At 35.1% G+C, this 26780-nt stretch overlaps 1 pseudogene; it reads left to right on the top strand.

The window, feature by feature from the left end:
* Positions 1-19876: 19876 nt before the first annotated feature.
* LOC123950169 lies at positions 19877-19972 on the top strand (annotated as a pseudogene).
* The last annotated feature ends 6808 nt before the right edge of the window (positions 19973-26780 follow it).

Raw genomic sequence — 26780 nt, 5'->3', positions numbered from 1 at the left:
ATGGACTGAGGGACAGTTATGAAAGTGTAACATATGTAAAGGAAATAACCAGAAGAAGAAAGAAAGGAACAGCAGAAATATTTGAAACAATAGACTAAGAATTTATCCCAAATTAATGTCAGACACCAAACACAAATTCAGGAAGCTTAGAGAACTGTGAGCAGGAAAAGTACCACACAAACTAAATCAAGGCAAAAAATTTGAAACTAGAGAAAATCAAATATAAAGGAAAATTCCTGAAAGAAGCAAAAAAATATGATCTACAGAGGAACAAAGATAATAATTACATCTATTTTATCCTCAGAAAACAGGCAAGAAGAAAACACAGAAACTTCAAAATGTTGAAAGAAAAACCCACCAAACTAGAATCTATACCTACAAAATAATTTTTTGAAAGTGAAAGAGAAATAAAGACCTTCTCAGACCAAAATAAAATTAAGGGAATTTTTTGCCAGTTAACCTGACTTAAAAAAAAATTTTTTTTAAAGGAATTTCTTCAGAGAGAAGTAAAGTAATGTAGTTTAGAAGGTCAGATATGCATTAAAAAAGAGCATCAAAGAAGGAATAAATGAAGGTAAAATAAAAACATATTTTTCTTATTCTCAATTAACCTAACAGGTAGCAATCTGTTCAAAAAGAATAATATCAACAGTGTATTCAATTATGTATGCTTATGTATTTATCATATACACACACACACACTTTTGTATGCTTATATGCAAATGAAATGAATGATAACAGTGATATAAAGGATGGGAGGGAGAAATTAGGGTTATTTTATTATTATAAGATACTCATACTTCCTGTAACATAGTGTAGTGTTATCTGAAAGTGGACTTGGATTGGTTGTGAATTTGTATTGCAAATTCTAGGGCAACCACTAAAAGAAGTTTTTTGAAAGTATAAATGGTATACTAAGAAGGGAGAGAAAATTCAGTTTAATTGTAGAACGAGGACTACAAATAGACAACAATAATGCATATGGTCGATAATAATCCAACTGTATCTTTAATCTTTGAATATAAATGGTCTAAATGCACCATTTAAAAGAGAGAGAATATTGGAGTGAATCAAAAATTAAGACCCAACTATATGTTGTCTATAAGAAAACCATTTGTGATATAAAGATAAAAATAAACAGATGGAGGGGCACCAGGGTGGCTCAGTCAGTTAAGCATCCAACTCTTGATTTCAACCCAGAGTCATGATCTCGGGATCATGAGATTGACCCCCATGTCAGGCTCCAAGCATGGAGCCTGCTTAAGGGTCTCTTTCCCTCTCTCTCTCTCCTTCTGCCCCTCCCCATCACTGTCTCTCTCTAAAAAAAGACATTAAAAAATTAAAAGTAAATAAATGGATGGACAATACACTATAGTATCACTAAACAAAAGAAAAGAGGAGAAACTATATTAATTTCAGACAGAACAAACTTCAAAACAGAAAAAAGTAATCAGGGATAAAGAAGAGAATTATATAGTGATCAAGTGGTTAATTATCCAAGAAAACATAATAATCCTTGACATGTATGCACCTAACAGCAGAGAGTCAAACTGTATGAGGCAAAAACTAGATTTGCCCACAATTTGAAAATATTGATAAAATATATCAGTTCCTTAAAAAACATAATCTGCCAAAACTCATACAAGAAGAAATAGACAATCTGAATAGGTCTATATCTACTAAAGAAATTAAATCAATAATTAATAACCTTCAAAAACAGAAAGCACCAGGCTAGATGGGTTCACTAGTAAATTCTACAAAATATTTAAGGAAGAAATGATAGTAATTATCTACAATTTCTTTTGGAGCACTGAAGCAGAGGGAGTACTTCCTAAATGATGCTACAAAGCCATCATTACCTTCATACCAAAATCAGACAAAGACAAGAAAATTACAGACTAATATCCCTCGTGAACATAGATATAAAAATTCTCAACAAAACATTATGGAATATAGTATGGACTTTCTTCAAAAAAGTTAAAAATATAGCTAGCACATGATCTGCCGATTCCTTTATTAGATTTATAGCCAAAAAAAAAGAGATCAACATCTTGAAGAGATATCCGTATTCCCAGGTACACTGCAGCATTATACATGGTAGTGAAGATATGGAAACATGTATATGTGGACATATATGTATATATATACACATAAGGTATTTTATTATTTAAATATCTTCAAGAGATAATTGGATGTTTAACTAGAAAAATAAAAACAAAGTTTACAGCATATACATGTAAAATATATAACAGTAACATAAAGATGGGAAAGGAGAAGTAGAAGTATTTTACTATAAGGTTCTTATACTATACATGATGTATGTGATGTCACTTGAAAGTAAACCATTATAGGGCACCTGAGTGGCTCAGTTGGTTGAGCATCGACACTTGATTTTGGCTTAGGTCACAATCTGGGGGTCATGGGATCAAGCCCCAGGTCAGTTTCTCACTCAGTGCAGAATCTGCTTGAGATTCTCTCTCTCTTCTCACCCTCTGCCCCTCCCCCTGCTCACATGTGCTCTAAATAAACAAACAAATAAATAAATACAAAAAGTCTTTAAAGGAAAAAAAAGAAAGTAAACTGAGATAAAGTAAAGATGTATACTAAAAAAAAAATCTAATGAATATAGTTACTAAACCAACAAAAGAGATCAAATGAAATACTAAAAAAATTCTCAATCTAAAAGCAGGCAGGAAAAAGAGATAAGGGAACAAAAAACAGATGGAACAAATAAAAAGCATATGGTGAAATGGTAGACTGAAATACAACCTTATCAATAATCACATTAAATGCAAATTTTCTAATCACCCTAATTTTAAAAACCAAGATTGTCAGACTGGATAAAAAGTAAGATTCAACTTTATGGCAAACTTTAAATATGAATTCACAAATAGGTTAAAAATAAAATGATCAAGTAATAGATACAATGCTAACCTTAACCAAAAGAAAGTTGGAGTGGCTATATTAATAACAGACAAAATGTAATCCAGAACATATTACATTACTAGGAGCAAAAAACAACAATCATTTTATAATGAAGAAGGGTCAATTCATCAAAAGGGCATAATAATCCTAAATGTTTATACATGTAATAACAGAACTTTAGAATACATCAAGCAAAAACTGGTAAAACTGAAGGAAGAAATCTACACATCTGTAATTATGGTAGATTTTAACATTGCTTTCTCAATAATGAGTAGAATAGACCAAGTCAATAAAAATATAGAAGACTGGAACAGTTCTACCATCCAACTTGACCTAACTGCCAATTACAGAACATTTCACCTAACAAGTATAAAATAAACAAAATAAGCCAAAATAAGCCATTCTTTTCAAATTCATATGGAACATTTACCAGGGCAGACCATATTTGGGGCCAAAAAGATCTCAAATATTAAAGAGAATCAAGTCATGGAAAGGCTGTTCTCTGATGACACTGGACTTAAAAATCAGTAACAGAAATATCTCGAGAAAGTCTCCAAATATTTGGAAACTAAATAACACACTTCTAACTAACACAATGGACACCAAATAAATTAAAAGGTAAATTGGAAAATATTTTTCACTGAATGAAAATAAGAACACATCTCAAAATTTGTGGGATGCTGTTAAAGCAGTACTTAAGAAGAAATTTCTAGCACTAAGTACCTATCATCAAAAAGAAAAGGGTCTTAGGATGCCTGGGTGGCTCAGTTTGTTTAAGCATCCATGTCTTGATTTCAGCTCAGGTCATGATCTCAGGTTCCTGAGACTGGGCCCTCCATCAGGCTCCCTGCTCAGTGTGGGATCTGCTTGTCCCTCTCCTTTGGCTCCTCTCCCTACTCATGATCTCTCTCTCTCCATGCTAAAATAAATAAATAAAATCTTAAAAAAAAAAAAAAAAGAACAGAAAGAAGAGGTCTTAAATGAATATCCTCAGCTTCCACTTAAGAAGCAAAAGACCAAATTAAATACAAAGTAATCAAAAGAAAAGAAATAATAAAGATCAAAGCAGAAATGGATGGAATAGAAAACAGAAAAACAATAAGGAAAATTAATAAAACCAAAATCTGGTACTTTGAAAAATTTGATAAAATTGATATACCTATAGCCTATGAATCATGCCTTTTTTTTCCCACTATGTTTCTGAGGCTTTGACTCTGAGGCTTTGCTGGGCCTGGAGAGATTGTCCCTCCCTGGGCCATCCAGTTCCTGGGGATAGTAAACAGTTCATCTGAGAGCACACCTTTCACAGGCAAACCAACCAATCCAGAACCCAAACCTCAAACCCCATTTTATAGGGCACTCAAAGGACTCACATCTTGACCATTATTCCCTTGGTCCTAATCAGCCCAGGGCCTGAAATCAGACAAGTAGAGATGGTTGAAATTATTCAAACTATCCAACCCTAAATTTACTTGCATGGCCTTGTCTATTTTTTCTTTTAGAAACCAGAACAAAGTTTCTTGCCCACATTTCTGCCTTGCTCCTTCTGCCTCCTGACCAGTCCTGGTGTTTTTATAGGGAGCCCTTTATGGTGTGCTATTCCCACTCCTCTTGGAAATTGTGAATAACAAAGTAGCTTTTCAGTGGTAATCATTTCTTGATCTGTTGGCCTTACCATATTGAAATAAAGATAAAACCCACATTTTAAAATACCAGTCTGATTAGAAAAAAAGAACAAGATACTAACTAATAACACAGTAATAAAATAGATATCACTACAGATTCCATCAATATTAAATGTATAAGAACATATAAACAATTTTATGCTTGTAAATTTGAAAATTTTAGTAAAATGGACAAATTACTTGAAAGAAACAAAGTACCAAAGTGACTCAGAAGAAATACAGAACATAAAAAGTCGTATATCTATTATTTAATCTGTGGTTAAAAATCAGCTTTAAAACTGTTTTATTTAAGGAAAAAAAATACCAATTCTTCACAAATTTTTCTCTAAAACTAAATAGGAGTAAATACCATCCAATTCATCCTATAAGGTTAATATTACCCTGATACCAAAACCAGGCAGAGACATTATAAGCAAAGAAAACTATAGATCAATTATTTATTCCTCATGAGCATAAATGCAAAATTCTAAACAAAATTTTAGCAAATAAAATTCAACAGTATAAACATGATAATACATTATAACTAAGCAAGGTTTATCCCAAGAATCCAGAGTTTAACATTTAAAAAATCCATCAATATTATTCCCATATTTATAGACCATATAAGATAAACAATATAATCATCTCAAAATATGTTGAGTAGCATTTTACAAAATCCAACATCCTTTTAGGTCAAGGATAAAAATATTCAGCTAACCTGAAATTGAAGAGAACTCCCACAATTGTGGAAAATTGGCAGCTAACATCACACTTGATGGTGAAATATTGTATGCTTTTCTCCTAAGATTAGTAAAGGATCAGAATCTCCATTCTCATCACCTCTTAACAATATACTGAAGGTTCAAGGCAGCACAATCATGTTAAGAAAAAAATATCCAGATTGGAAAAGAAGAAGTAAATTTTTTTTAATTCTTAGGTGATATAATTACCATATATTAAGTTTGAGAAGATCTATAAAAAAGCAATTATTACTAAAAAGTTAGTTTAACAAGTTCGTAGATTTGAAGCAAGTTTGTGGGATACAAGATCAACACACAAAAATTAAGTGTGCTTTTATATACTAACAAGAAATTAATTAAAATTTAAAAAGAAATACCATTTACAGTAGTATCAAATATATGAAGTACTTATGGATAAATCGGTCCAAAACACAAGACTTGTACACATAAAACTAAACAGAAAACTACAAAATATTGCTGATAGAAGATAAAGGATCCCTAAATAAATAGATAGTTACACAGTAGTTATGGGCCAAAAGATGTCAAATCTCACCTAAATTGAAATTTACTGCTTTCTCAGTCAAAACCGTGATGGAATTTTTTGGTAAAAATTGCCAAGCTAATCCTAAAATTCATATGGATACATAACAGATCTAGAATAGCCAAAACAACTTTAAAAAAGAAAACCAAAGTTGGAGGAATTAACATGACCTGATTTAAAGACTTAAGAAGTTATGGTGTAGTATTAAGTATTATACTGTAAAGTAAGTGTTAAGAATTAATTAAGGTGAAAAGTATTGGCATCAAGATAGAACAGTGAAACAGAACAGAGAGTCCGGAAACAGAACCACACAAACGTGAATAACTGATTTTCAACAAAGATGCAAAGGAAGCCAGGTGGGAAAAGGGTAATCTTTTCAAGAAAGGATTCTGAAATAACGGAATATTAATATGGAAAGAAAGGAGGAGAAGGACAGAGAAGGAAGGAAAGAAAAGGGAAAGGGAGGGAGGGAGGGAAAGAGGGAGAGATGGAAGAAGGAGAAAAGGAAAGACTTTCATTTATACCTCACACCAGATACAAAAATTAAGTCAGTGAATGATGTACTGAACGTAAAACCTACAACCGTACAACTTCAACAACAAAATGTAGGAGAAAACCTTTGTGACAATGAGTTAGAGATTTTTTTTTTTAAGATTTCATTTATTTATTTGAGAGAGGAAGAGGGAGAGCATGGGGGGGAGAGTGAGGGGGAGGAGACTCCCGCTGAGCAGAGCGCCTGATGTGGAGCTTTCTACTATTAGTAAAAAGGTGATATGGTAAAACTGCTTTGGAAAAATAGTTTGGCAATTTCCTAAAAATCGAATGTACACACAACCACTCCACTCAGAAGTGTTTACTCAAAAGGACTGAAAACATACATTTATACAAAGATTTCGACATATGCTATAGCAGCTTGATTTTTAGCCCCAAACTGGAATCAACCCACATTTTTATTGGATAACAGGTAAATGGGTAAACAAACAGTTGTTTATGCAGTAGAATACAGTTCAGCAATTCAAAAAGCATCTACTATTGATGCCCTTAACACCATAGATGAATCTTAAGATAATTATGTTTATTTAAAGAATTCAGATGGTAAGGAGTGTGTACGGTTTTATTCCACTCATATAAATGATTAGGAAATGCAAACTATGATGACAGAAAATAAATCAATATTTCTCTAGGACCCAGGCTGGGCTAAAGGCATGGAGGAACCAGAGAGAGGAACTGCAAAGGGGTAAGAGCAATATTCTGATATTATGGATACTTTCACTATCTTGACAGTTTTGACACCTTCATGGGTAGACACATATGCCAAAACTTACCAGTTGTACATTTAAAAAATAATAGTCTATGACCAAAGTCACTGTGCTCAGGCTCTATGGCAAATTCAGTTAAACTATTCAATGATAAATATTGTCTGTTCTCTAAATTGTTTCAGGAAATAAAGACAGAAAGAACAATCCTTAGGTCATTTAAAGAGACTAACACTACCTTGAGATGATACTTGAGAAGAGTATGAGAAAGGAAAAAAATAGGTTACACTGAGCTTGAAGCAGATAGATACCTTAACTGTGGGTCCCCTGCTGAGAAAAAGGACCAAGAAGACCTTCAGCGGCACCTACTATGCAGTTAGATTTACGAGGGTCACTGAATGTTTTCCAGCTCCAGGACCGGGGGGCAGACCTCAGCTCCCCCAACCGCATATGCTCCAGCTGTTGTACTCTTGAGGCTTACCCAGCAACCAACTGTTTAGAGACAATTTAACTGTAACGAGACCTCATAGCTAAGTAGTCTTTTATTAGCCCAAATGGAGTTCCAAGCATCAGGAGGGGCCACCTGCCCCCCCCAGTCCCTCTCAGTCCTTCCCTATTAAAGTGAAATATGGCTTTAATATAGTCACACCTGGGGGGAAGTGTTCCCTTAGCAGCCCTGGATCCCCACACTCCCCCATTTAGGGTTGCCTCTTGTTTCTTTATTCCTCAGGGTTTGGTTTGGTAGATTTTCGAATGATCAGATTAATATTAAAGTCAATAGAAATATAGCATGTGAAGAGCAAAATCACTGGCCCTTATGTGCTTTGGAGCTAACTTTAGTAGTAATTTAAGTAAAAAGGGAAGAAGAGAAGAAGCAGAATAAATAACCCATGAAAACGCACTTTAGGATTTCTTTATTCAGTATGTTTGAGGAAATGGCAGGATAAACGACTCCACGAAATCTAGGTTTTAGTGTGTCTGGGCTCCTGAGGCATGGAAAAGTCTACAATGAGCCAGAGCCGGCTGGTCTTCGTATTTGTGGGAACTGCACAGGATAAGGGTTACAAAGACTGTAAATATGGAGAAAAGTCCAAATCTCAACTCTGATTCCTGAGGTAAAGTAACTTACTAAAGTAGAAAAGAAAACTCATTCAGGACCCATACATATCTCAGATTAAAATATTCTGCCCGTTTTCCAAAATCACTTTGCAACACTCTCAGACTTGGACACATCCAGCTAGCTACCAGGGAACACCAGAGCTCCGCTGCCCCGGGCAACTAAACAATACGGTCACTCCAATATATGATTGTTTCCATCCTCGGTCAGGTTAGCAAAGGCTCAGAGCAGTTAACAACTTTGAGAAGGACACACAGCTCTCATTTCTTTGCCTCCAAAGTCTATGTTTCTCATGTTAAGTTCAGTAGTCTGAGCATAAGGGTACATTCTCCTTTTTTAGAGTTTCTTGACAAGTCCTTAAACTGAAGCTGTTTTTGCTATCCCCAGCCTCCTCCCATTTTGGAAAGAAGTCAACAGTATGGCCAGACTAAATCACTTAGTAACTCCCCAAGTCCACGTTTTGCATGATTGAATATCCTTTGCATATTTGAGATATTTATTTTCCTGAGGAAGTTTATATCCAATGACCCATATCTTCAGCCCATCATAACTTTTATGGTTGTGAAGTCCAAAATATCACCCATTCCCACTTTCAAATCCCACTAGGCTTCATGGAGGTTCAAGGTCTACAGGGACCAACAAGAATCTTTCAGCTGTGCCTTAGGGAATTTCCCCAGTTGACTTTTCCATAAATAGGTTGAGAGTTCTTGCTACAGAGAAAGACTACAAAGCAAACAGAAACAAAACAAGACAAAGCAGGGGTGAAAGTCAAGTACCTTAATTCCAACAGTAGAGACAAACAGAGATGGAGAGACAGAAAGTGACAAAGAGAGTGAGAGTTGTCATGTTGAGAGTCAGAGAAATTCTTTTGATTTACTATCTGAATCTTCAGGCCAAATTCCACACTCCTTTTTCTTTTTTTATTTCAAATAAATATTTATCTTCTTTTTTCCCCCTAGTGTTGTTAGGGAGGTATAATTGACAAAATTGTGTGTACACACACACACACACAAACACACACACACACGATGTACAAAGTGATTTTTTTGTATGATCACCACAATAAAGCTAATTAACAAACCTATCATCTAACAGTTACCCTTTTTTTCCTACTGTGGTGAGAGCAGTTAAAAGCTACTCTTTTACCAAATTTTAAGTATTCAATACATAATTAACCATAGGCACCACGGTGTATATTAATTCCCTAGAGTTTATTCATCTTATAACTGAAAGTATGTTATCTTTTGACCAAATTCTTCCATTTCCCCCGCCCCTCAGCTCCTGGCAACCACTGTTTTACTTTATGTCTATGAGTTTGATGGTTTTAGATTCTATATATAAAGATCATGTAGTATCAGTCTTTCTTTGGCTAATTTCACTTAGTGTAATGTTCTCCAGGTTCATCCATGTTGTTGCAAATGACAGGATTCATTCTCCTTTTTTTGTGGGTGAATAGTATCTCATTACACTTATATACCACATTTTCTTTATCTATTCATCCGTTGGTGGACACTTAGGCGTCTTCCACATCTTGGTCATTGTGAATAAGCTGCGAAGAACATAGGGAGCACAGATAATGCTTTGATATCCTGATTTCATTTCCTTTGCAAATAAAAGTAATAGGGGAATTGTTGGGTCATATGGTAGTTCCCTTTTCAACTTCTTGAGGAAACACTATAATATTTTTCATAATGGCTATACCAGTTTACATTCCACCAACAGTGTACAAGGGTTCTCTTTTCCTCACCAACACTTGTTATATTTTGACTTTTTGAAAATAGCCAACCTAACAGGTGTATGGTGCTATCTCGTGATTTTTATTTACATTTCCTTGATGATTAATAACGTTGAGCACCTTTTCATATATCCGTTGGCTAGTCATATGTCTTCCTTGGGAAAGTGTCTATTAGATCTCTTTTTCAATTATTTTCTGAGGTGGTTTTTCCCCCCTATTGAGATGTATGAGTTTCTGGTATATTCTGGGTATTAACTCCTTGCCAGAGCCAAGTGATTAAGGAGATGACCTCTGGGTGACAGTCATAAAAGCTGAGATGCCAATATGTATGTATACATTTCTTCCAAGTAGATATTGGTGAATTGGAGTAGGGTATAGGGAAAATGTGGAGATGGTGTCTGCTAGAGTCTCCTGTCTCCTGAGTGAAGAGCGGTTTGTTCCTAGATGAGTCAAAAGTAGGAGCCCAATCCTCAGGCTGCAACTTTAAGATACTTAAATAGACCTTTGTAAGGAAATACTTGGAGGTGGGTATTTTTTTAAATTTTTTTTTAATTTCTTTTCAGCATAACAGAGTTCATTGCTTTTGTACCACATCCAGTGTTCCATGCAATACATGCCCTCCTTAATACCCACCACCTGGCTCCCCCAATTTCCCACCCCGCCCCTTCAAAACCCTCAGATTGTTTTTCAGAGTCCATAGTCTCTCACGGTTCACCTCCCCTCCAATTTCCCCCAGCTCCCATCTCCTCTCCATCTCCCTATGTCCTCCATGTTATTTGTTGTGCTCCACAAATAAGTGAAATCATATGATACTTGACTCTCTCTGCTTGACTTATTTCACTCAGCATAATCTCCTCCACTCCCGTCCATGTTGCTGCAAAAGTTGGGTATTCATCCTTTCTGATGGAGGCATAATACTCCATAGTGTATATGGACCACATCTTCCTTATCCATTCATCCATTGAAAGGCATCTTGGTTCTTTCCACAGTTTGGCGACCGTGGCCATTGCTGCTATAAACGCTGGGGTACAGATGGCCCTTCTTTTCACTACATCTGTATCTTTGGGGTAAATACCCAGTAGTGCAATTGCAGGGTCATAGGGAAGCTCTATTTTTAATTTCTTGAGGAATCTCCACACTGTTCTCCAAAGTGGCTGCACCAACTTGCATTCCCACCAACAGTGTAAGAGGGTTCCCCTTTCTCTGCATCTTCTCCAACACACGTTGTTTCCTGTCTTGCTAATTTTGGCCATTCTAACTGGTGTAAGGTGGTATCTCAATGTGGTTTTAATTTGAAGGAGATGGGTATTTTTGTCTGCTCCTTCTGCACTGAACCTTGAGGTCAGAGTCATGGCAAGTCTTCAGGGGCTTATTAAAAACTGTTTCTTTGTGGGGCACCTGGGCGGCTCAGTCAGTTAAGCATCTGGCTCCTGATTTTGGCTCAAATCATGATCTCAGAGTTGTGAGATTGAGCCCAGAGTCAGTCTTCCAGCTCTGCACTGGATGTGAACCCTGCTTAAGATTTTCTCTCTCCCACTTCCTCTACCCCTCACCCACCTCTAACAAACAGACAAACAAACAAACAAAACAAAACAAAACAACAACAACAAAAATCCTATAGCTTTGATTGCTGTAGTCTTGGGGATCTTGAGAATGCAAGCTCTATTGACTTTCAGAGATCTGTGTTTTAGGAACCAAGCCTAAGACACAAGGTACTTTGCTTTCAATCTCTTTGACAAAAGACATTTCACATTTTTGTGCCTGTTAATTATTATAAAATACCATTTCTGGCACAAAATTCATAATAGTATTTAATATCCTTTTGGTTGTAAATAGTAGAAAATCTCCCCCAAACTGGCTTATGTATAAAGTAAATTTATTGTTCAAGTTAGTTTAATCCAAAAATAGCACTAGATTAGATCATGCAAAGATAACACAGATTGATAGTCTTTTACTTTGTATCTTGGAACACTCTTCCTGAAGATATCAGTTTTAACTTCATTCCCTTCATTTTTGTCAAGGGTTATTTTTTCAGTGAGACCTTACCTAAGCACAAACATTTTCTATTATTTTTTATTAGTTTTATTGATATAATCCATACATCATACATTTGCCTTTTTAAGGTACAATTAAATAATTTTTATTATAGTCACAAGTATATGCAACCATCATCACAGTCTATTTTGAATATGTCATTACCTCAAAAAGAAATCCTGTACCTTTTAAATATCACTCTGTTATCTACCTTTCCCCCACTCCAACCCTAAGCAACTATAAATTTACTTTCTGTCTCTATAGATATTTGAGTTTTGGACTTTCATAAGAATGAGATCATATAGTACATGGTCGTTTGTGACCGGCTTTTTTCACTTAGCATAATGTATTCAAGTTTCATTTTTATTCTAGCCATTTTAGTGTACATAGAGTGATAACTCCCTGTGGTTTTAATTTGCATTTTCCTGATAACTAATGATACTGAGCATCTTTTTATGTGTTCATTGCATATGCTTATTGGCCATTTGTTCATCTTAGGAAAAATGACTGTTCAGGATTCTTTATCCATTTTTAATTGGGTTAATCGTCTTTTTATTTTTGAATTGTTAGATATTTTTTATGTGTTTTCTATACAAGTTTCTAATCAGACATACAATTTGCAAATATTTTTTCCCATCCTGTTTTCTTGGTGGTGCCCCTTTGAAGTGTAAGTCTTGTTTTGATCAAGTCTAATCTGTCTATTTTTGTTGTTACTGTTGTTGCTTATACTTCTGGCATCATACTTATGAATTTTTTGCAAATTCAACATCAGGAAGATTTATCCCTACGTTTTCTTCTAGGAGTTTTATAAAAATTTTTGCTCTTACACTTGTAATGTGAATGACACATGATGTGTAATTTTTTTTTTATTTTTCTAAGATTTTATTTATTTATTTCACAGACAGAAATCAGAAGTAGGCAGAGAGGCAGGCAGAGAGAGAGGGGAGGAAGCAGGCTCCCCGCTGAGCAGAGAGCCCGATTCAGGGCTCGATCTCAGGACCCTGGGATCATGACCTGAGCTAAAGGCAGAGGCCCTAACCCACTGAGTCACCCAGGCGACCCCATAATGTGTAATTTTGATAATAATTTTGTATATAGTGTAAATAAGGATCCAACTTAATTTTCTGGCTTGTGCTTATCCATTTGTCCCAGAAATGTTTGTTGAAAACACTATTCATCTAATATTGAACAGTATTGCTGTCCTTACTGAAAATCAATTGGCAATGGATGTGTGGTTTTGTCTCTGGACACTCAGTTCTACTTTATATGCACACACACACACACACACACACACACACACACACACACACCCTGGTGTCAGTACCATACTGTCTGGATTACTATTATCTATGTGAGTTTTTATTAGGAAGTGTGAGTCCTCTCAATTTATTCTTCTTTTTCATAATTGTTTTGGCTTTTTTGCATCCTTGTAATTCAATATAGATTTTAGAATCAGCTTGTCACTTTCTATAGTGAGCTGGGATTATTGGAGGTGTGCTGAATCTGTAGATCAGTTTGAGGAGTATTGTCATCATAGCAATGTTAAGACTTCCAATGGATGAACGTGAGATGTTTCCTATTTATTTAGATATTCTTTAACTTCTTTAAACAATGTAGTAACCGTTTTTCAGAATATGTTTAATACTTTTTTGTTAAATTTATTCCTATTTATTCTTTTGTTAAAATTCCTATTATTCTTTCTGTTAAATTTATTTCTAAGTGTTGTATTCCTTTTGATACAATGTTAATGGAATTGAGTTCTCCATTTATTTTATCTTATTGTTCAAAGCTAGTACATAAAAAAGTTATTTATTTTTGTATATTGGCCTTATACCTGCAACCCTGCAGAACGCATTCATTAATTCTAATAGTATTTAGTGGTTCCTTAAGATTTTCTATGCAAAATATCAGGCCATCTGTGAATAGAAATAGTTTTATTTCTTTTAAAATTTGAATATTTTATTTATTTTTCTTGCCTAATTTCTCTGGCTGGAACTTATCTTGTTCTGAATCTTAGGGATAAATCATCCCGTCTTTCACCATTAAATATGCTTGCTGTGGGTTTATCATTGATACTCTTCAGCAGGTTGAGGAAGATCCCTTACATCCTTTCTTTCTTTACTGTTTTTACCATGAAAGAGTGGGTTTTGTCAAATATTTTTCTGCACCTGCTAGGATGATAATGTGAATCTGATTTTTGTTCCATTAATAAGAAATATTACACACATATCTTTAGGGTAAATACCCAGTAGTGCAATTGCTGGGTCATAGGGTAGTTCTATTTTCAACATTTTGAGGAACCTCCATGCAGATTTTTCCAATGAAAAACCATCCTATCACAAAGATAAATCCCACTTGATCATGTAAATAATTCTTCTTATATGATGCTGGATTAAGTTTGCAAATACTTGGTTTAGAATGTTTGCCTCCATATTCATAAGAGATATTGTTCTGGAGCTTGTTGTCCTTTGATGTCTTTGGTTTTGTCATGAGAGTAATAGAATAAGTTGGGAAATCTTTCCATGCCTTTTATTTTTTGGAAGTGTTTGTCAAGAATAAGAATTTTTCTTTTTGGTAGAATTCAGTGACAAAGATGTCTGTGCCAGGGTTTTATTTGTGGGCAGTTCTGTTTTGTTTTTCTCTAATTTCTTCCCTTGTTATCAGCCTACTCAGATTGTTTACTTTTTCTTGTGTTGGTTTTGGTAGTTTGTGTCTTTATAAGAAGTTGTCTGTTTCATCCAATTTATCTAATACATTGGTGTACAGTCATTTATAGTATTTCTTTGTAACCATATTTATTTTTCTTAGGCCAGTAATTATGTCTCTTTTCATTGCTTATTTTAATAATTGAATCTTTTCTCTTTTTCCTTGGTCAAATTAAATAAAATATTGTTAATTTTGCTGAGCTTTTAAAAAAACAGCTTTTGTTTTTTCTGTTCTTTTTAATAATTAATTTTGCTTTAATCCTTATTTTTCCTTCTTTCTCTTTTATATTTAAATAAAATATAATTTATATTATATTTTTAACATAATTTATATTATATAATTAATATAATTAATTTATATTATATATTTTATATCTTATAATTATTTCTTTATATTTAGTTTGCTATTCTATGTGAAAGGTTAGATTATTGATTTGAGATGTCACATCATTTTTAATATAACCATTCACAGACTTAACTACTGCCTTATTTTGCAATTAGTGGATATTTTCTAATGTAGTATTTCTCATTCGTGTTTAACAATAAAAACAATAGTTTTCTGCATATAGAATTCTTCCTTTATAGCTTTTTTCTTTAAGTGCTTCGAATATTCTATCTCACTATTCTTCTTCCTCCATTGTTTCAGCTGAGAAGCAAGCTATTAATCCTGAGATTCCTTCATAAATATTTTTTTCTTCCTACTTTCAAAATATTCTCCCTATCGTTGACTCGGAACTTTCTGGAGTTTTTTTGTTTGTTTGTTTTTGTTTTTAACTATGTTGTGTCTGTTTATGGTTCTTGATTTCATTTTGCTTTCTTGATGTGATATAACCTTTTAAAGATAAATTTAGGGAGTTTTCAGCTATTATGTTTTCAAGTATTTTTAATTCTTTCTCTTTCTCTGCTCTCCTCCTGGAACTCCCATTATGCATACGTTGCTTCACTTAATGGTGTCTCACATTTCTTTGATTTTGAGATTCATTTTTCTTCAGCTTTCATAATTTCTATCAATCTGTTTTCGAGTTTGCTAAGTCTTTCTTCTTCCAGTTTATTTTTTTTTAAAGATTCTATTTATTTATTTGATAGACAGAGATCACAAGTAGGCCGAGAGGCAGGCAGAAAGAGAGGGGGGTAAGCAGGCTCCCTGCTGACCAGAGAGCCGGATGGGGCTCCATTCCAGGACTCTGGGATCATGACCTGAGCCAAAGGCAGAGGCCTTAACCCACTGAGCCACTCAGGTACGCCTCTTCTGCCAGTTTAAATCTACCATTCAGCCATATATATAAATATGTTATATATATTTACTTCAGTTACTATACTTTTGAACTCCAGAGATTCTATTTGGTTCTTTAATAATTTCTATTTCTTAACTGATATTCCCTATTTGATGTAGCATTGTCTTTTACCTTCCTTAAATTCCTTAATTCTTTAATTCCTTAAAATGCTTTCCTTTAGTTCTGTGGACACATTTATAATTGCTACTTTAAAGTTTTTCCTATTAAATCTAATATCTGATCACTCTTACAAGTTTCTATTGCCTGCTTTTTGTGTGATGTTTGGGTCATACTTTCCTGTTTTGCCACATGTCTCATGATTTTTTTATTAGAAAATAATTTAGATGATATATTGTACCAACTTTGAATATTCGTTCCTCGGGATTGTTTTTGTTTAGTTTCTGGCTGAATTATTTCAGTGAGGTTAATTCCCTCATCTCCACACTGTCAAGGTTCTGATATTGTTCCTCAGTGATGTGCGTCTTTGAGTATTCTCACAGTCACCCTGGGATGAGAGTGGTGCAGGTAAGGTTCTCTTAAACTCTATCCCTGCCCAAACCATGCCATTAAACATCACCAATTGCCAAGCAATTGTTCTATTATTTTCAATAATGCCCTGGGGTATATATTGCTCTTTAAATTAATCCAACCAAATTGTGGCTCCTTGGAAAGAATAGTTGTTTAGGTGAGTGATATTTGTTCTGATCCCAGCTGTCTTATTCCCAGTTTCTTTCATGTAAACTAGCCAGGCTACAGTCTAGGCTCTACCTTCACTAGATACGTGAATCTCCTTCCAACTTTCTTTCTTTCTTTCTTTTTTTGAAAGATTTTATTTATTTATTTGACAGACAGAGATCACAAGTAGGCAAAGAGGCAAGCAGGAGGTGGGGGTGGGAAAGCAGACTCCCTGCTGAGCAGAGAACCCAATGCAGGGCTCCATCCCAGGACCCTGAGATCATGATCTGAGCTGAAGGCAGAGGCCCAACCCACTGAGCCACCCAGATGTCCCTCCTTGGCATCCCTCCTTCCAACTTTCTTATGCAGCAGTTGCCACTGTTCTTTAGAATGTCAGTAGAATCACACTGTTCTACATTGTGTTGCAAATGAAATCAATTCCTTTGGGGAAAAAAATCAAGAATTATCTCTTTTATGGTCTGCTTCTTCCTCTCAACAAAATCTCTGAACTAAGGTTCTGGGAGTAGAGATTAAGGCAGTCATTGTTCTGGGTGACATTCTCACTTTAGAATCTGAACAGTCAGTGGGGAAAAGTCAGTAGCCTGTTGGTCTTCTCATCTTCCCTCACCTGGCATGCATCCAGTGACTCAAAAATGGAAAGGACTATTTAGGGTCCCAGTGTGATCATTATGCCATGCCATGCCCAGTGTAAAGCCTCCATTCTTTAAGTGGGGATTCGGCAGAAGAAAGGAGCCCTATCTGTCAATCACACTCCCCTAAGACACAGGCTCAGCAACAGGTAGTTAGCAGCAGGATGAGAAATGCTGAAGGTGTACTTCTTCAGGGTATGAAGCTCTAATGGCTTGGAGCTGAGTAAAGAAGGAGTCGTGTGTTCTTGGCTGCAGCAGTCTGGAGTGGAGTCTCTGCCTTACTGAGCAGGAAGGTGGGAGAGAAGGAAAAGTTTTGGTTCAAAATAACAGATAATTACTATCTTAGAGAATTTCCATAGATTTTCTTTTTTTTTTTTTTTAAGATTTTATTTATTTGAGAGAGGGAAAGAGAGAGAACATGAGCAGGGGGGAAGGGCAGAGGGAGAGGAAGAAGCTGACTCCCAGCCGAGCAGGGAGCCTGATATGGGGCTCAATCCCAGGACCCTGAGATCATGACCTGGGCCAAAGGCAGACACTTACCTGACTGAGCCACCCAGGTGCCCCCATAGATTTTTTTAAAATAAATGTTTTTCTTCATTTCTTTTTCCTTTTTCTTTCTCTTTTTTTAAAATTGTTTTTAGAATAAATAACAGAGGCTTTAAATTGTTTTTTTTTTAAATAATTTTCATGGGACACCTGCGTGGCTCAGTTGGTTAAGTGGCTGCCTTCAGCTTAGGTCATGATCCCTGCGTCCTGGAATCGAGTCCCACATCAGGCTCCTTGCTTGGCAGGGAGCCTGCTTCTTCCTTTGCCTCTGCCTACCTGTGCTCTCTCTCTCTCTCTCTCTGTGACAATAAATAAATAAATAAATAATCTAAAAACTTAAAAAAAAATTTTCATAATTTTCACTGGGTTATGGAACAGTGGAATTCCTGATGTGAGACTGAAAATAAAATTTCATTTCATCATTCTATCTCATTAATTTTACTTACCACTATTATACTATTTATAAATATAGATATAAATATAAATACAAATATTTAGCACATATATGTTACATGTGTTCTAATATTTTGAATAGTACCATTTATTTTGCTTATATGTATCTACCACCCACAGACACCAAAATGTAAGCTCCATGAGCCTCAAATTAGAAATCTAGTCTCAAAAACTTGCTGGAGACTTGAGAGAAAGCTTGCACCCATGAAACAAAACCAGAATGCAATAAAACAAGAAATATTAGAGAATAATAAAAAGATCTTAAAAAATTCAATATATAGGGGTGCCTGGGTGACTCAGTCATTAGGCATCTGCCTTTGGCTCGGGTCATGATCCCATGACCCAGGGTCCTGGGATCGAGCCCCGCATCGGGCTCCCTGCTCAGCCAGGAGCCTGCTTCTCACTCTCCCACTCCCTCTGCTTCTGTTCCCTCTCTTGTTGTGTGTTTCTCTCTCTGTCAAATAAATAAATAAAAATCTTTTAAAAAATTCAATATATAAAATAAAAAATTAGAAATATCTTTAAAGCACTAATTCAAAAATATATATGCACCCCTATGTTTATTACAACATTATTTACAATAGCCAAGATAAGAAAGTGTCCAACAATAGATAAATGGATAAAGAAGATGTGGCACATATATATATATAAAATGAAATGTTAGTCAGCCATAAAAAAAGAATAAAATCTTGCCATTTGCAACCACATGTTTGGATATGGAGAGGATTATGTTTATTGAAATAAGTCAGTCAGAGAAAAACAAATACTGTATGATTTCACTTTCATGTGGAATTTAAGAGCAAAGCAAATGAACAAAGAAAAAAAGAGATAAACCAAGAAACATAATCTTAACTATAGAGAACAAACTGATGGTTACCAGAAGGGAGGTGGGAGGCAGGATGAGTGAAATGGGTGATGGGGATTAGGGAGTGCACTCACCATGATGAGCACTGAGTAATATACAGAATTGTCGAATCACTATACAGTATACCTGAAATTAATATAATACTCCATATTAGCTATAGTGGAATTAATTTTTTTAAGTCTTGGAAAATTGTTAAATATAATTTTGAGATCTCACTGCTAGGCAAGCTCATGCAAAATGGAATAGGAAAGATGAAAAAAATTTTGAGTATAAGTCCATAATATCCTATTGACAACCAATAGGATTTTCATGAAGAAATGAAGAAATTATCAATGAAATGTTATAATTTTTTTCATAATTAGAAATATTTGTCATTAGATTGAAAGGACATTGAATATTAAGGAAATTATTATTATTTTTTAAAAAGTAGCCAGGGGTGTCTGGGTGACTCAGTTAAACCTATGACTCTTGATTTCATTTCAGACCATGATCTCAGGGTCATGAGATTGAGCCCCACCTAGGGCTCCATGCTGAACATGGAGTCTGCTTAAGATTCTCTCCCTCTGCCCCTCCCTCCACCAAGAAAGAAAGACAGAAAGAAAGATAGAAAGATAGAAAGAAAGCAAGAAAGCAAGAAAGGAAGAAAGAAAGAAAGAAAGAAAGAAAGAGTATCCAAACCAATGTACATCAAGTCACGTGGGCAGCACATGCACTAAAATTGGAACAATACAGAGGTTAGCATGGCCCCTGAATAAGGATCACATGCAAACCAGTGTACCTCATTATGAAACTTCAGTATATCAGGGATAAAGAGAAGTTCTAAAATCATACAGAAAGGGGAGTGTGCTTGAGATTCTCTACTTCTGCCCCTCCTGCCATTGACACACACATAGACAGACATGACACACATTGACACACACACACACACACACACACATTCTCACTCTCTCAAATAAATAAATAAATAAATAAATAAATAAATAAATAAAATCTTAAAAACAACAACAAAATGTTATCGGGATGACAGCTGTGCAATAGGCCTGAGCAAGGCCAGTCTAAACTGAAAAAGGAGGACTGTAATTTCTGTGAGGGAGTTCTTCAGGAGAAAATTGGAACTGCAACATTTTCAGGGAGGATTGACCATGGGGAAAGTGTTATAAAATTATGATTAAAAAGAAAGAGCAAATTTAAAGCGCTAAGTATGCCCATCTGATGGATTGTTTTTGAGAATATACCAAGAACTCTTAAAACTCAATAAGGAAAAGAAAACATTAAAAAGTGGCCTTATGATCTTAAAAGACACCTCAAAAAAGAAAATATACAGATAGAAAATGAGCGTATGAAAAGATGCATAATATATGTCATCAGAGAAATGCAAATTAAAACAACAATTAGATACCACCACACACCAATTAGAATGAGCAAAATTTCAGAAATTTGACAACATCAAATGCTGTCAGGAAAGTAGAGCAGCAGGAATTCTCATTCATTAATGGTGAAAATGCAAAGTGGAACAGCTACTTTGGAGGACACTTTGAAGTTTGCAACAAAATTAAACATATTCTTACCCTATGACCCAGCAATTGTACTTCTTGATTATTTACCCAAAAGGGTTGAAAACTTATGTCACAACAAAAAACAAAAACAAAAAAAAAAACATTCACACAGATATTTCCAGCAGCTTTATTCCTAATTGTCAAAACTTGGATGTCCTTGAGTAGGTAAGTAGATAGGTAAGTTCTGGTACGTGCAGACAAAATTCTATTCAGAGCTAAGGTGAAATGAGCTATCGAGCCATGAAGAGACATGGAGGAAACTTAAATATGCTTATTATTAAGTGAGGGAAGCCCATCTGAGAAGGCTGTGAACTATATGATATTCTGGGAAAGGCAAAACTATGGAGACAGTAAAAAGATCAGTGGTTGTCAAAGGTTGGAGTGGTGAGAAGGTATGAATATGTATCACAGAGGACTTTTAGGGCCATGAAAATCCCCTGTATGATAGCAGAAAGGACATGTGTCATTATACCTCTATCCAAACCTACAGGTTGTCTAACACCAGGAATAAACTGTGATGTAAACTGTGGGCTTAGGGTGATTATGATGTAGCAATCAATGTAGGCTAATCAATTGTAAATAATGTACCACCTGGAGGGGGATGTTGGTAATGGAAGAGGTTGTTCATGAGTTGGGGCAAGGAGTATATGGAAACTCTCTGTACCTTCTTCTCAGTTTCAATGTGACCTTAAAACTGCTCTTAAAACAATAAAGTCTTAATAAGCAGACAGTTGTTAAATAGAGAATAATAATAGACTAAATGTCATTAATTAGGTCATTTGAATCATTCTAAAGACTTAATAAAGTCTTAAGAATAGTCTGATTCTGAGCGTAACTATTCTCTCCGGATTTGTGAATGAATGCGTTTTATCTTGTTTTTAAAAATTAAGCATAGTTGGCACGTGGAGAAGTGTCTATTGTTTTCAAAAGAAAAATGACTTACATAGCAGTCAATAACCTGGTCTGCCCCTCTCTTTCACCCACTTATCTAAGCTTTAGCCGTGCTTAACTTGCCTCCATTTCTCCAGAATGTCATGCTCCCTTGTTCTTTGGACTCCACACACACCATTTAAATTTGTCTCTAGTGTTTTTGCCACTCCTCTTCCATATGTTCCATCCTTTTCACTTGAATAACTCCTACTTATTCTTGAGATCTTGGTCTACATACTTCTTTCTCCCTGAGATGTCTGTTGTATGCTTCCAGAGCACCTTGTCATGAATACCCATTCTTGGATAATTATTGTTTAATTTTCTGTCCTCTCCAAAAAAATAAAAAGCAAAAAAATTTTGTACTGTTCTTAGATTAAGAATAGTACCGTTTTTCACACATTGACTGGCACATAGTAGGCCAGTAAGTAGTTACTAAGTATATGACTTAGTCTGTGAATGAGGCATAGTGTATTTAGTGCACCAGGAGGTTAGTCAATGAACTGTGGATTTGGTCAATAAATATTTATTATATACCAATAAATAATTTGTAAACCATGGCAATATAAGGGATAAAAATTAATTTTCAAAAGCGTTTCTTCTTTTCCTTCAAAAAGTTTTTGTTATGGTGAGAGGGGTGGAGAGCAGAAATACTGTTAAAGATTGAAAAATGCAGGTGTTATTTGAGTCAGGACCAGCTACCTTCAAGGTTTTATGTGGGTACATGAGTATTATGATTCATAAAGATGCCTCTAATGCTCTTTTTTTTTTTTTTTTTAAGAGAGAGAGTGACTGAGAGCAGGGGTAAGGGACAGAGGGAGAGGGAGAAAGTGAACCCTGAGCCCGCTCCACACCCAGTGTGGAGCCCAACACAGTGCTTAATCTCATGACCCTGGGACATCACCTTAGCTGAAATCAAGAGTTGGATGCTTAACTGAACCACTCGGGCATCCCAAATGTTTTTTATTAGTAGTAGAAACATCCTAAACATGAGACACTTATACATTTTTCTTAACTTAAGAGAGTAGGTCTACTCTGAAATTAATGTGTAAAATTTATTTTAGGATAAATGACAATATCCATGCATTCCACTGGAAGATAAAAAGTCCACCCTAGCTAAAAAGGATAAGGAAATATACAGAGTCAGCATCCTGGGTGGAAATATTTAATGTTTTAACGTTCCTTAGATTTTGAAAGATAATAAGAAAGGTCTGAAGCACCACAAAGCTGGCCTTCTGGTTAAGTTCCTTTGAAAAGATAAGCTGATACACAAACACCTTTTTTGCCCTTTGTCTTTGTCAGAATAAGCTACCTTCCTAGACAGATGGCAGGTTACTAAATGTCAGCTTAGCTTTGAGGCAGATTAATTCACATGGTGTCAACATAAATAGCTGTTGACTTGTGGAAAACCAAATAATTCCAAAACAAAACCCAAATATTTTATTGTAGGCAATTTTGCTTTCAGATCATATTTCCTCTGCTATTTTTGCACTGTTTTTTGTTGTTATTACTACCAATATTTGCATGTAAACAGGATCTCTGTTGCTTAGCAATTCATTATTTCTGTTATTTCTTCTAAGCTGAAATTGGTTTAGTTCTCTACTAGGGAAGAGAGCTGTTTGACTTCTCTCCCATGTACAAAATGTATCCCTTTTCAAATCTGGACCTAAGTCTGTTTCTGGAACAATTCACTCAAGTGTTCTTCAGACTTATATTTGTTTTCCAATGTTCATTGGAAAGTAGTTGAAAAGATCATTACATTTGGCTATTGTTACTTTCTGCCTCATTTTCTTTGCGATAACCCTTTATTCTCCACATTCCCTACTGGATCCCGTTCCAGAAACTTCCGAAGTCAGATTTGATAGGAATGCCTGAAATCGTATTAAAAAAAAAAAAAAGGTCAAAGAATGTTAGAAAACTCCTATAGTGATTATCTAAGGATAATTAGGGAGGAGAGCTACTAACAAATTCAATGTACCTGTGCAAATCATTTTATAAGAAATTTGTTTTTAAAAAAGTCTGCACACCAACAAGGAACTGCACAGAGGGCTGCAGAATCATGGAAGGCAGCATGTCAGAAACTGCTAACAATAGAATCAGGAAGGTTAAGGCCCAAGAAAACAAAACATGCTTTTCAAGCTATATTTGGAACAGGAAGATGAATGTGGAAGGTAGTTGGGAGTCATAATGTAATGTTATCATAAGGCAGAAAAAAGGCAAAACTATATAAAGAGCATTTTGCTTCTAGAAGAATTGTGCTTAAGCTGAAAAAAGATACTTAGAAAATCATGATAAGAAATTTAAATTAGACAGAAAAGAACTAAGGAGCATTTAGTCATTTTTAGTAGGTTAATGCCTAGAATAATTTCTTCTCAGGGAATAGAAAGAATTTGGAGCAGTGACGGCCTCTAATGGAGTTGATAATCTTGTAAAAGTGATAGGAAATTATTAAGTTCCTTAAAGTTTAAGTATACAGATACACTTTATTTTCAAAAGAAAACAAACAAACAAACCTGGAATTCTTCAACAATAGACTCACCATCAATCTCACAGCACAAAAGCTACACATGAATATCTGTTACTCTATTGTGATTGTAAATATCTATGGTGTTAAAGGCACTCTATTTTCTCATTTTTTAATTTATTTTTTAATTTCTTTTCAGTGTACCAGAATTAATTTTTTATGTACCACACCCAGTGTTCCATGCAATACATACCCCCCATAATACCCACCACCAGGCTCACACAACCTCCCACCCAGAGCCCCTCCAAAACCCTCAGATTGTTTTTCAGAGTCCATAGTCTCTCATGGTTTGTCTCCCCCTCCAATTTCCCCCAACTCCCTTCTCCGCTCCATCTCCCCATATCCTCTGTGTTATTTCTTATGTTCCACAAATAAGTGAAACCATGTGATAATTGACTCTCTCTGCTTGAGTTATTCCCCTCAGCATAATGTCTTCCAGTCCCATCCATGCTGATACAAAAGTTGGGTATTCATCCTTTCTGATGGAGGCATAATACTCCATAGTGTATATGGACCACATCTTCCTTATCCATTCATCCATTGAAGGGCATCTTAGTTCTTTCCACAGTTTGGCGACTGTGGTCATTGCTGCTATGAACATTGGGGTACAGATGGCCCTTCTTTTCACCACATCTGTATCTTTGGGGTAAATACCCAGTAGTGCAATTACAGGTTAGGGTAACCACATCCTCTCCAATACATGTTGCTTACAAGGCTGATATCCAGGATCTATAAAGAATTCCTCACACTCAACATACACAAAACAGATAATCATGTCAAAAAATGGGCAGAAGACATGAACAGACACTTCTCCAATGAAGACATACAAATGGCTAACAGACACATGAAAAAAATGTTCATCATCACTAGCCATCAGGGACATTCAAATCAAAACCACATTAAGATACCTCCTTACACAGGTTAGAATGGCCAAAATTAACAAGACTGTTAAAGGCACTTTAAAAGAGAAGAATACCACATTGCTAGTAAGCCTATCATCCTAACCGATTCAGTACTTTCATTTTTGTTCATTTCTTCCCAGTTCTTACTGACACAAATGTATGGGGTTTTTTTGTGGGTTTTTTGTTTTGTATTTGCAGGTAGTAGGTCTACATTTTTAAATGCTGTTCTATAACTTTTTGATATATTAATGTTATGTTTTTAAAACTTTTTAGATCTCACAAACTTTTTTTAATTTTTTTTTATTTGACAGAAAGAAACACAATGAGAGAGAGAACACAAGCATGGGGAGTGGGAGAGGGAGAAGCAGGCTTCCCACCCAGCAGGAAGCCTGATGTGGGGCTTGATCCCAGGCTCTGGGAGTCGAAGGCAGGCACTTAACGACTGAGCCACCCAAGCACTCCCACAGACATAATTTTAAATGAATATATAAAATCCTATCATATAGATGTGTGCTAACTTATGCAGTAATTTATTTATTATTGAACTTTTTTGGCTATAAAGCATTCTGAAATGAACATATACAGTATATCATTTTTCTTTTTATTTCTTGGAAAATTTTATTTGAATACATTCCCGAAAATAGGTTGAGGACATCGAAAGTTATAAACACTGTGTGGACCTAGACAGAGGCTACAAAATTGCATTGTGAAGTGATAACAATTTATTTTGACATCAGCACTATTTTATGTTCATCTTGACAACCCTATGAATTATGGCTCTAATTTAATTTCATGGAAATTTTAATAGGTATACAATGGAATTCAGAGGTGTTAAGTGTATATACTTAGTTCTATGGAGGCTAAGATTGCCCAATTTTAAACTTCTTTACTATTCCTTTATACATTTTGTGCATTAATGGAAGCCTTAGAGTTTCTTTTTCAGATTGTGTTTTATATTTTACAATATATTACCTTATAATGATTTTTCATATTTGTTGCAAATATTACAGTTTTTGCCTCTCCTTTGAGCTATTCTCATAGGTTTTAACTGCTAAGCAATTAAATGGGTTTGTTTCTTTGGAATTTCTTCAATTATTTCCAAAATTAATTTTTTTCTTGAAAAATTGTTATATAACTCTATTTTGCTTATTTTTCTATCTTTTCATATATATAACATTACCCAGTTGTTAAATAAGAAACTCTTATTGTCAGGCACCTGGGTGGCTCAGTGGGGTAAGTCTCTGCCTTCGACTCAGGTCATGATCTCAGGGTCCTGGGATTGAGTCCCACACCGGGCTCTGTGCTCACCAGGGAGCCTCTTTCCCCCTCTCTCTCTGCCTGCTTCTCTGCCTACTTGCGATCTCTCTCTTTTAAATAAATAAATAAAATCTTTAAAAGAAAAAAAAAAGAAACTCTTTTGTCAACCTTTCAAGATATGAGTACAGAATAAAACACAAAAGTTTTCTCTGAACCAGTATAATCCTGATAGGCAAACATCACTGACAATTGTGTGTAATTATTTCTTTTTTTTAATAAACATTTATGTTTATTTGATTTGAGCATAGCTGACACACAATATTACATTAGTTTCAGGTATTTTAGTGATTTCACAAGTGTATTTCTAATATTCTAACACTTTGAATACTCTCTAAATGCACACTTACATGTTAAAATTTTATATTTACATAAAT

This window comes from Meles meles, chromosome 8, assembly GCF_922984935.1.
Source record: "Meles meles chromosome 8, mMelMel3.1 paternal haplotype, whole genome shotgun sequence".
Lineage (NCBI taxonomy): Eukaryota > Metazoa > Chordata > Mammalia > Carnivora > Mustelidae > Meles > Meles meles.
The sequence above is the reverse complement of the archived record's forward strand: the minus strand, read 5'-3'. Positions and strand labels throughout refer to the sequence as shown.